The sequence below is a fragment of the Cibotium barometz genome, chromosome 30 (genome assembly GCF_041138505.1).
Source record: "Cibotium barometz isolate CiBa-2024 chromosome 30, ASM4113850v1, whole genome shotgun sequence".
Classification (NCBI taxonomy): domain Eukaryota; kingdom Viridiplantae; phylum Streptophyta; class Polypodiopsida; order Cyatheales; family Cibotiaceae; genus Cibotium; species Cibotium barometz.
The window spans coordinates 42895771-42906476 of record NC_141075.1 but is presented as its reverse complement, the minus strand read 5'-3'; the positions used below and the strand labels follow the sequence as shown (position 1 = coordinate 42906476).

At 38.5% G+C, this 10706-nt stretch overlaps 1 pseudogene; it reads left to right on the top strand.

Annotated features, from left to right (window-relative positions):
- The first annotated feature begins 8104 nt into the window (after nucleotides 1-8104).
- LOC147621520 (subtilisin-like protease SBT5.3 pseudogene) lies at nucleotides 8105-9718 on the top strand (annotated as a pseudogene).
- Nucleotides 9719-10706: the final 988 nt, after the last annotated feature.

The following is a 10706-nucleotide window of genomic DNA, read 5'->3' as shown; positions in this document are numbered from 1 at the left end:
CTATAATGAACTCACATCTTTCCACATTATCCCCCCTCATCAATCCACATTACTTATTTCACATTCCATTCATATGTGTACTCATTCTTATCCAATCACATCATTTCCCATCTCATCACATCAGATTCATTCACATCACATATCATTTGTTCACATCATCCTAATTCACATGCCATCACATCTTATCCATTTCACTCATATCGACGTCACATCATTTCACATACACATTCGCATTCATTATCCACACATCCACATTCACATTCATACATCCACATCCACATCCACATCCACATTCATACATCCGTTTCCATATCTGCATTCATACATCCACATCCACATCCACATCCACATCCATACATCCACATTCACATTTACATCCATACATCCATTTTCACATCCACATTCATACATCCACATCCATACATCCACATTCATCATCCACATCCACATCCACATCCATATATCCACATCCACATCCACATTTATATATCCACATCCACATCCACATATCCATTTTCACATTCACATCCACATCCACATCCATACATCCATTTCCACATCCACATTCATACATTTACATCCACATTTACATCCACATTCACATTCATACATCCACATCCACATCCACCTTCACATTCATATATCCACATCCGCATCTACATTCATACATCCGTATATGCACATTTACATTCATACATCTACATCTACAATCATACATCTACACTTCCATTTTCACATCTACACATCCACATTCAAATTCATACAACCACATCCACATTTACATTCATACATCCATTTTCACATCCGCATTCATACATCCATTTCCACATCCGCATTCATACATCCACATCCACATGCACATCCATACATCCACATCCACACATCCACACATCCACATCCATACATCCACATTCACATCTACATCCATACATCCATTTTCACATCCACATTCATACATCCATATCCACATCCACATGCATACATCCACACTTCCATTTTCACATCCATACATCCACATTCACATTCATACATCCACATCCACACATCCACATTCACATTCATACATCTACATCTACATTCAAATTCATACATCCACATCCACATCCGCATTCATACATCTACATCCACATCCACATTCATACATCCACATCTATACATCCACATTCACATTCATACATCCACATCCATACATCCACATTCACATTTACATCCATACATCTATTTTCACATCTACACATCCACATTCACATTCATACATCCACATTCACATCCATACATCCATACATTCACATTTACATCCATACATCCATTTTCACATCCACATTCATACATCCACATCCACATTCATACATCCACATTCACATTTACATCCATACATCCATTTCCACATCCACATTCATACATCCACATCCACATCCACATCCACATCCATACATCCACATTCATACATCCACATCCACATCTATATTCATACATCCACATTCATACATCCACATCCACATTCACATCCATACATCCACATTCATACATCCACATCCACATCTATATTCATACATCCACATCCACATTCACATCCATACATCCACATCCACACATCCATATCCACATCCACATCCATATCCATACTTATCACATACATATACATCTTTCCTTTTCCCATACATCCTTCACATACATACATCTACATCCATTCTTTCACATATATATATATCTACATCTATTCTTTCACATACATATATCTCCATCCATTCTTCGTTCATTTTCATCTATCTGATTCATTTCACATCCTCATATCTATTTATAGAATACAAGAGAATTCTTATTTTTGATATAAGATTTCTTTACGTATCTATTTATGCATAAATTCTATTTTAAGGAGAATAACACTGTCGAAATAAAAATCAATCTTTTATGCATCTTCTTATGCATAAATTTATTTTAAATGAGAATGACATGTTTGAATTAAAATTCAATCTTTTATGCATCTTCTCATGCATAAAATCAAAATTGATGAAAATAACTCTTTTAAACTAAAAATAGATTTCTTTATGCCTCCTTCTATGTATAAAATCAAAATTGATGAGAATAACACTTTTGGGTTAAAATAAATTCTTTATGCATCTTTCCATGCATAAATCCAATTTAGTAAGAATTACACTTTTAGAATAAAAGAATTTCTCTTATGCATCTAATTTATGCATAAAATCATTTATGATGAAAATCACACTTTTAATATAAAAAAATATCTTTAATGCATATGTTTATGCATACAAATTATTTATGATGAAGATCACTCTTTTAATATAAAAGAATTTCTTTTATGCATCTAATTTATGCATAAAATTATTTATGATAAAAATCACACTTTTAATAAAAAAATATCTTTTATGCATAAATCATTTATGATGAAAATCACTCTTTTAATATAAAAGAATTTTATGCATCTAATTTATACATAAAATCATTTATGATGAAAATCACACTTTTAATATAAAAAATATCTTTTATGCATACAAATCATTTATGATAAAAATCACTCTTTTAATCTAAAAGAATTTCTTTTATGCATCTAATTTATGCATAAATTCATTTATGATGAAAATCACTCTTTTGAATTAAAAAATAAAATTCTTTATGCATCTTTCTATGCATAAAATAAAAATTGATGAAAATAACACTTTTTGGATTAATTTAAATTCTTTATGCATCTATCCATGCATAAATCCAATTTAGTAAGAATTACACTTTGAGAATAAAAAGTAAAACTTATTTTTACACAATTTTAGAAAATTTCACCATAACCTCCTTTGTATGGCTGACCATTTTTCAATTTTTAACTTTCTAAAATCAACTAGAATTTTACCAAGAGTATTTAATTCATTCTAATGTAAGCAATTTCTACTAATTTAAGAGAAACATTATGAAAAACTTGATTTTATCCATTAATCATTCATCTAGGATAAAGAATGGTTGGATTTACTAAAGAAGAGAGGGGAATGCCTTTTTCAATGAGGCATAGCATCATTTTTATTTTAGAGAAGACAAAAATCATAAAAACCATTAAAATTAAGCATAAATAAAAATTTATGTATTTCCTTACTACCATTCATCAATTAACTTCAATAGCATTAAAAAGCCATTCCAATTAAGCTTCTCAAGCTTGAGAGGGATTGAGAAGAGAGAAACATTGAGAAATTATGGAAAAAGATCAAAATTTTTACTTTACAAATTGCTTGATTCTTTGATCACGGTAGAGGCCCCCCAACCAATCAATTGGTTTGGTGTGTTGATGGAGCCACCAATGGAGATTGAAGAAGGAGGGAAGCTCCAATTTCTTCAATTTGGAGAGAATTTTAGAGAATAGTAAAAATTATCATTATTTCAACATAATTATGGCATAGTATAATTCTCTTATTTTTTTACAAAGGGCTCAGGTTCTATTTATAGGAGAGGGAGGCTCTAACCAAGACTAACTAATTTCTAGAATTTTTCAGATTCAGTTTGGTTGAATTTGGACCAGATTTGGACCTAGTTTGGTTCCTTTTTTTATTTGATTTGGTTCCTTTTTTATTCGGTTTGATCCAGGAGAGAGGAGAGATAAAAATATCACATTATTTGGTTGTTTAAAACTCATTCAAGCATGTGAAGTAGGCGCCTCCTTGAAGGGACTCCCCTTCCTTACACATGTGTCAAAATGGAATCATTATATCCAAAATATCTCATTTTTTAAATAATACTCATAGTTTTTTACTAATAAACCTTGTACATGGTCAACTCTTCATCTTATGTGGACATTTACTCATTTTTGGTTATTTTCTATTACAAATTGGATTTATCTCCTCCCCACACATGGATTGATCCTATTGACCCATAAGAACCTTAATTTAAAATTTTGAAAAAATCTCGACCCTTAGGATAAGCAGATTATACTTGATTTCTAATGCACCTTTTGAAAATCTTTTTGAACTTCTGTTTCGGGAGAACTTATTTTAATAAGAAGAGATATTTTTCCATCCAAAAGTGTTTAAAAACTGAATTATCACTCTCTAGAAGATTTTCTCTCTCTAGGCCAAAACAAGCAGAAACAAGATCTTTTATATTTCTGAAGAGGGGATTGATTACAGGGAAAGATACTGGACATCCTGAGAGGCTGGGGAGGAATCTTACATTCTACCCCACTTAAAAAACGCGAGATGTCCTCATCTCGCAAAACTAGAGGAGAATTCTTTTTCTTAAGATCCAACTGATTATGGGTTCCTTATATTTTGGTGAACCCAAATAGAATCCTGGGATAAAGATCCCTTATATAAAACTCATTATTAAATAACAATTCACTCAGATCATAACATTCAATTCCTTATCACAATAATGGTCCATTAGACCGAATTTTCTATCTGAACAATCCTTCATGGAAATTTTTCATTTATGCAGATTTTTAATTTGACCTCCTTTAACTTGATCCACTGGGTCAAGTGTTAACAGCAGCAATCTGCCAGCATAATCCACTAATCTCATAGTGATTTTCTGAAGTCATTAACGTTATTCTAGCTATGAACATTATCATAGGGACTCGTTCCATTCATCCTCATTGAGGTTTTGCTTAGTTATTACAATTCAGTCAAAATTCAAAAATCTTCATTTTTCAATCAGAATCCAAATCAACTTATCATTTCTCAATCAAAATTTAAAATCATATCAACCACATTCAAATTCATCATCTAGATAGTATTAATACTTATAATTTCAAGTCTTAGATTTACTCGTTATATACTGCGAGTAAAGAGCTGCAATTATATCCTCGGTATATACGGGTAGTCATGGTTCTTGGAATTATAAGATAAATACCATCATGTCTAGGCGTCAAGCAAGTCAGGGACAATTGCGGTACTTCCATATGAAGATCCAATTACCAAATTATGAATTTCAGTTTGAATATCAAATTGTATGAATTTTATCACATAAGCACAATCTTTTAGTGCTTCTTGATAAATTTTTGACATATTTGGTTCTCGGTTGATTCTCATTAGCCAAATAGCTCTGATACCAAATGTAGGATCCCTGTCCCCACCACGCAACAATATCAAGGGTGCTAGCAGCAGAAGTAGCACTTCTTGCATCGGGCAGGGTCCCACACTTGGGGCCTCACCCACGGATATCTGGACAAGAGACTAATCCATCGATTTTTCGAAAACCGAACCCAAAAAAACTTCTTTTGTCTGGAAAGCACGGGTGATTCCACTAGGATAACTTTTCCCTAACGTAGTCAAAAGTCTTAACTAAGTGAATTGATCTGACCGAACTCGTAAGTTCCATAGTCAGATCAAGAGACATAGTGCACTTGGATCATAAAGACCAACGCTTTTTTCCTCATCGAGAGGCACAGTCGTTGATTCTTTTTCCATAGAACAATTTTTGTCCGAGACTTACTTCATCTATCGAACTAAACAGAAATTGAGTCTATCAAACTAAACAGAAATTGAGTCTCGATTTACGGATCCATCAGTCCAGCCCCCAACCCCATCTAGTCCCATGGGTTAGCCAACCGTCCAACCACTGTAGTGTTGGGATCCAATTAGGAATTTGGTTAGGTTTTGTCCCAGGTACCAGGGAAAAGTGTTCCCAGGCCCTAGTAGCCGGATGTTCATGCAAACATAAAACTAATCACACCACTTATACACCCAATATGAAATTGTCTTTTTCTCAGCATCAGCTATCTTTAAAACAATCCTTTAATGAAACCATTGTATCACTGATCACAATCCTCAAAATCTCTGATTGAATCTTTTTTTCATCGGTGTACTTATGGCATCATTGGCAACCAAAACGCTCACCACCTGTTCACTCAGGGGCTTTTTCAATAGTTCCTAGCTCATAATACCCGGCAATATAATCACTTATAAAAATCAAGATGGAATCTCCGTTGAAGATCAGCAAGATCAACTAACAGATCCATATAAAAGAGCCATGAACTCATCCGTTGAGGACCAGCAAGGTTAATCAACTAGATCCATGCCTGGTTTCAGAAAACAACTCTTACTCCTTGTTCTAATATCTTCCACGACGCATGTGTGGGTATCTTTGGCAACCCAGAGCTCGAGCACCGTATGGTCAGCACCCTCTAGGATCCTTCGCAGGTCACCTAGCACTTCACTCATAGGCCACTTCCTTGGTCCCTCATCCACCGTACCGGAAGCTCACCATTTCAATCGAACCGAGGCTGTCAAGACCTCAGCGCCGACCTTGCTACACGAGATATCCTCCATTGGCTCTTCGTTCAGTAGTTGCAACTTTATCAGTTAGGTCTCCACCCACGACCTTATTCACAAGATGGTCAAAATGCTTCCTCATCAGCATTCTTGACATAAAACACACAATCATTTACAAACAGTTTACAAATACACACTTCCCATTGGATTTGCGTGTCCAGGCCATACAAAAACTGCCCTTTCTTGTTCGTATATCAGATAAGCCTAATTGCAGACATAAGGTCGAAATTTTATTGGCAAATTGAAGGACTGGTTGTGCGTTCTGACGCGCTCCCTTGAACTCGTCTTTGAGTCGCTCAAGGTAGTGGGGCGATAGAAACCGCTACTTAAGGTCATAGATCAACCTATTTCTGATGCAGATTTACAGGATGTAATTTATGAGGATAGGGCTGAAAATGAGAAGGCTAGAGGTATGCCTAAATGGCTAATGCAAACCTTGCATGATAGTAAAATTGATGCACCTATATCTAGTCGTACTCGTTTAGGTTTTCAGCATGCCTCTTATGCATCAGATTGTTATGCTTTGGCTATGTCTAGTATGTGTGAAGAGGAAAAACCTCTTTTATTGAGGCACAAAAATCAGAAAATTGGTTGGCATCAATACAAAGTCAATATGATGCTATAATGAAGAATGGTACATGGTCTTTGTGTGATTTGCCTATTGGTAAAAAGGTCATTGGATGTAAGTGGGTTTTTAAGTTGAAACGAAAGCCAGATGGCAGTGTTGATCGCTATAAGGCTAGACTTGTTGTTATGCTCAAGAAAAGGGCATTGATTTTGATAAGACCTTTGCTTCCACCTGTCGTATGACTACCATTCGTAGCATTTGTGCGTTGGCAACTCATAATGGTTGGAATGTACATCAATTGGACATAAAGATTGCATTCTTGAATGGAGATTTGCATGAGGAGGTGTATGTATTGCAACCTCGTGGTTTTGTTCAAAGAGGGCAGGGAAACAAAGTCTGCAAGTTGAAAAAGGCTTTATATGGTTTAAAACAAGCTCCACGAGCTTGGTATGAAAAGATACATGCATATTTGACTGCACATGGTTTTCAGAATAGTCCAACAGAAAGCACTTTGTATATTAAACGTGTGGATGATGTACATCTAATCATTGCTCTCTATGTCGATGACATGCTACTCACAGGACCAAATGAGAGTGATATTGCTGATTTTAAGGCTGGTTTGAATTAAATCCTAAAAAATACTAGAAAAATCCCATAAAATCTATGCATCTCTTCCTGGCTGGCTGGCGCCTGCTTCTAAAGGGCTCGACACCACTTTTGCCCACAATCCAAGGACTGGGCAGCGTGTATGGACTGCCCCATACTTGCCCTACAACCATATAAAGGCTGTAAGCTCCTAGAAATAGCCTTATCTTTGTCCTAGGGCTATCCTACAGCCCCTCCATGGCTGGTGGGTTCAGCCTGGTGGCCCTCATGGGGATGGTTCTACACCATTCCCATGCCCACACTCAGATCCGGGGTAGCCCTATGGGCTGGCCCCTTGTCTCCTAACCACTATCTACTTAGTGAGCTGGCATCCGCCGATACCATACCAGATACACAGAACCACTGACATCATTCTAGAGGGAGACTCACAGCGCGGACTGGCACTGTTTCATGTGCAGGACCGTGCACACCTGACCTTGGACTCATGTGCAGGACAATGCAAACCTGACCTCGGACGACTGAGAAGGAGCCCTGGCCGACTCGCGGACTGGGCTCACATGGGACCAGTTCACCATCCTAGGTCTTGCACCTTCTGTACAGAAATGTCTACGTGGCCAACCCGACATGGGCAGCAGCAATAAGCAAGTCGTCGTACGTTGTTTATATGGGCGGTCACCCTGGTGATGACAACAACGTTGAGCCTGTGGAAAATATCCACGCATCCCACCAACGACTGCTTGCAGGAGTTCTGGGCACAGCACGAGAGTCGCTTATGTATACTTACACGCATTCCTTCAACGGCTTCGTTGCCGCCTTGGAGCCTCATGATGTGTCTGCCATCTCTGCATTGCCGAGGGTCATCTCTGTGTTTCCAAATCAAGGGCACAGCTTGCACACCACTCGATCGTGGGAATTTTTGGGTTTAAACGAGCAATCCAGAATGACTACATCTAGTTCCCTTTGGAAGGAAGCAAACTACGGTGAAGACGTGATCATCGGAGTGCTAGACACAGGCGTTTGGCCTGAGTCCGAGAGCTTCAATGAGATGACGGCTTTGGTCCGATACCATCAAGATGGAAGGGATGCTGTGTCAGCGGCACAAATTTCACGTCGGCCAATTGCAACAAAAAATTGATTGGAGCACGCTATTTCATCAAAGGCTATGACGCTGCCAGAGGGTCTCTCAATTCTACTTCCACGAGAGATTTCGTGTCTCCAAGAGATGGGCAAGGCCATGGACCCAACATTGCTTACGTATTTGGCATCGCAAACGGGACCGCAAAAGGAGGGGCACCCAAAGCACGCCTGGCCATGTACAAGGTGTGCTGGCCAGGGGAGACTCGTGCTACGACGCTGACATACTTGCGGATTTCGATGCTACCATCAACGATGAGGTGGATATACTTTCTCTGTCAATGGGCGGAAGCCCTCCTTTGGTGGATTATTTCCAAGATACAGTGTCTTTGGGTAGCTTCCATGCAGTGGTGGTTGCAGGCAAGGTGGTCGTTTGCTCTGCCGGAAACGATGGGCCTAGCCCTTCCTCCTCAGTGTCCAATGTGGCTCCTTGGGTGCTCACTGTCATGGCCAGCACAATCGATAGATAGTTTTTGGCCTTAGCGCTTCTTGGAGACGGATCCAAGTATACGGGGTTCAGCCTTTCCCACAAAACATTGTCCAAACAGTCATATTTTGTGTCCAAACTATGCCCAAAAGGTGTCCCAACCATTGGGCTATGTTTTGGGCACTTCCGAGAGCTTGTAGGGTGCAAAATCTGCCCCTAAATCTACCCATATATTTGCTAATGAGAATATACATGTCTATGAGCATTGGGATGAACGGATGCACATGACATCCCCTTTTGCTAAGCTTGGAGCACTGGGGTAATCCATACACCTTTGCTTCATTTTCCTTCTGGTCCAATTGAAGATTGCACTTCATATCCATCGGCTCAATCCCCAAGCTCTCTAACTTGGTCTTCAAGTTCTCTGGCTTGGTCTTTAGATCTTCTGAAAACTCCTCTGAAATTGTTGAGATGACCTCATCCTTCTCCAAATAGGATTTGGAGAGATCCATCTCCTTGGGAACTATCAGGTTGACCTCATCCTCCTCCAAATAGGATTTGGAAAGATCCACTTGCGCGAGCTGTGGTTTTGGTTTTGGTTTGGCTTCTGGCTCTAGCTTTGGCTTTGGTTCTAGTTCTGGCATGTGCATCCCGGGTAATGGCACCTCCTCGGAAACACCTCTTTCTGTGATCACGTCTCTCGAGAACTCGTCTTAGAAGCTCTCTTTTCGTTGGGTAAACGCTCTCGGTCATGGGCTGCTTTACAACCCTAGGTGATTCCTTCTTGGCCTTTGTTGATGCTGCCATGAATTGTGCCCATGTCTCCTTGAGTTGTGTCCATCTTTGCTCGTATAGAAGTGGGTCTTGACGCATCTCTTCTCTTGAAGCTCTTCTATGAGTTGTTGCCTAAACATGGCCCCAACGATGATTTGTTCATATATTGAGCATAGCGTTCTTGTTCCCGTTTGTATCGTTCATCTTCCTCTCTCCGACGACTCTGCAAAGTCGTGAGAAAGTCATCGTCCATTGCCTCTGAACTCATTATATTATTTTGCTGTTTTATCTATTGTAATAAAAAAAATAGCAAAATAATTAGAAAGTCATCGTCCATTGCCTCTGAACTCATTATATTATTTTGCTGTTTTTTCTATTGTAATCAGAAAGTCATCATCCATTGCCTCTGAACTCATTATATTACTTTAGTATTTTTTCTGTTGTAATCAGCCCAAAAACCCTAACTCTAGAGTTCTACATGCTTTCTAAACACCCTAGGATCATGCTAGGCTGAAAAATAGACTTTCTAGCACTATACTATGCTGAAAATGAGCAAAGAAATGATGCAAAAATGCAGATTTCACGCAAAAACGCAAACCCTAATCTTGCTCATAAACCTTAAAATGCAAACCCTAATTCAGCATGCACCAAATATAAGCTAAGAACTGTCCTAGGCTGACCTAAGCTCTGATGCCAATGTAATATGCGGAAGCTTCGGAGAAGGATCGGTAACTTCAAAACTGAGAATTCAGCACTCTTTTCGCGAACGGAAATTAACGCACAACACTTGAAAGGAGAAGTGCAAAAAATAGAGATAGAGAGAGAGAGATGGAGACGACATGGTATTGGGTCCCAATTACCCTATAAAGGGCCCCCACCACACGGATGGTGTATTTGCTTTATTAGAATGATGAGAAAATCTGAAAGAAAA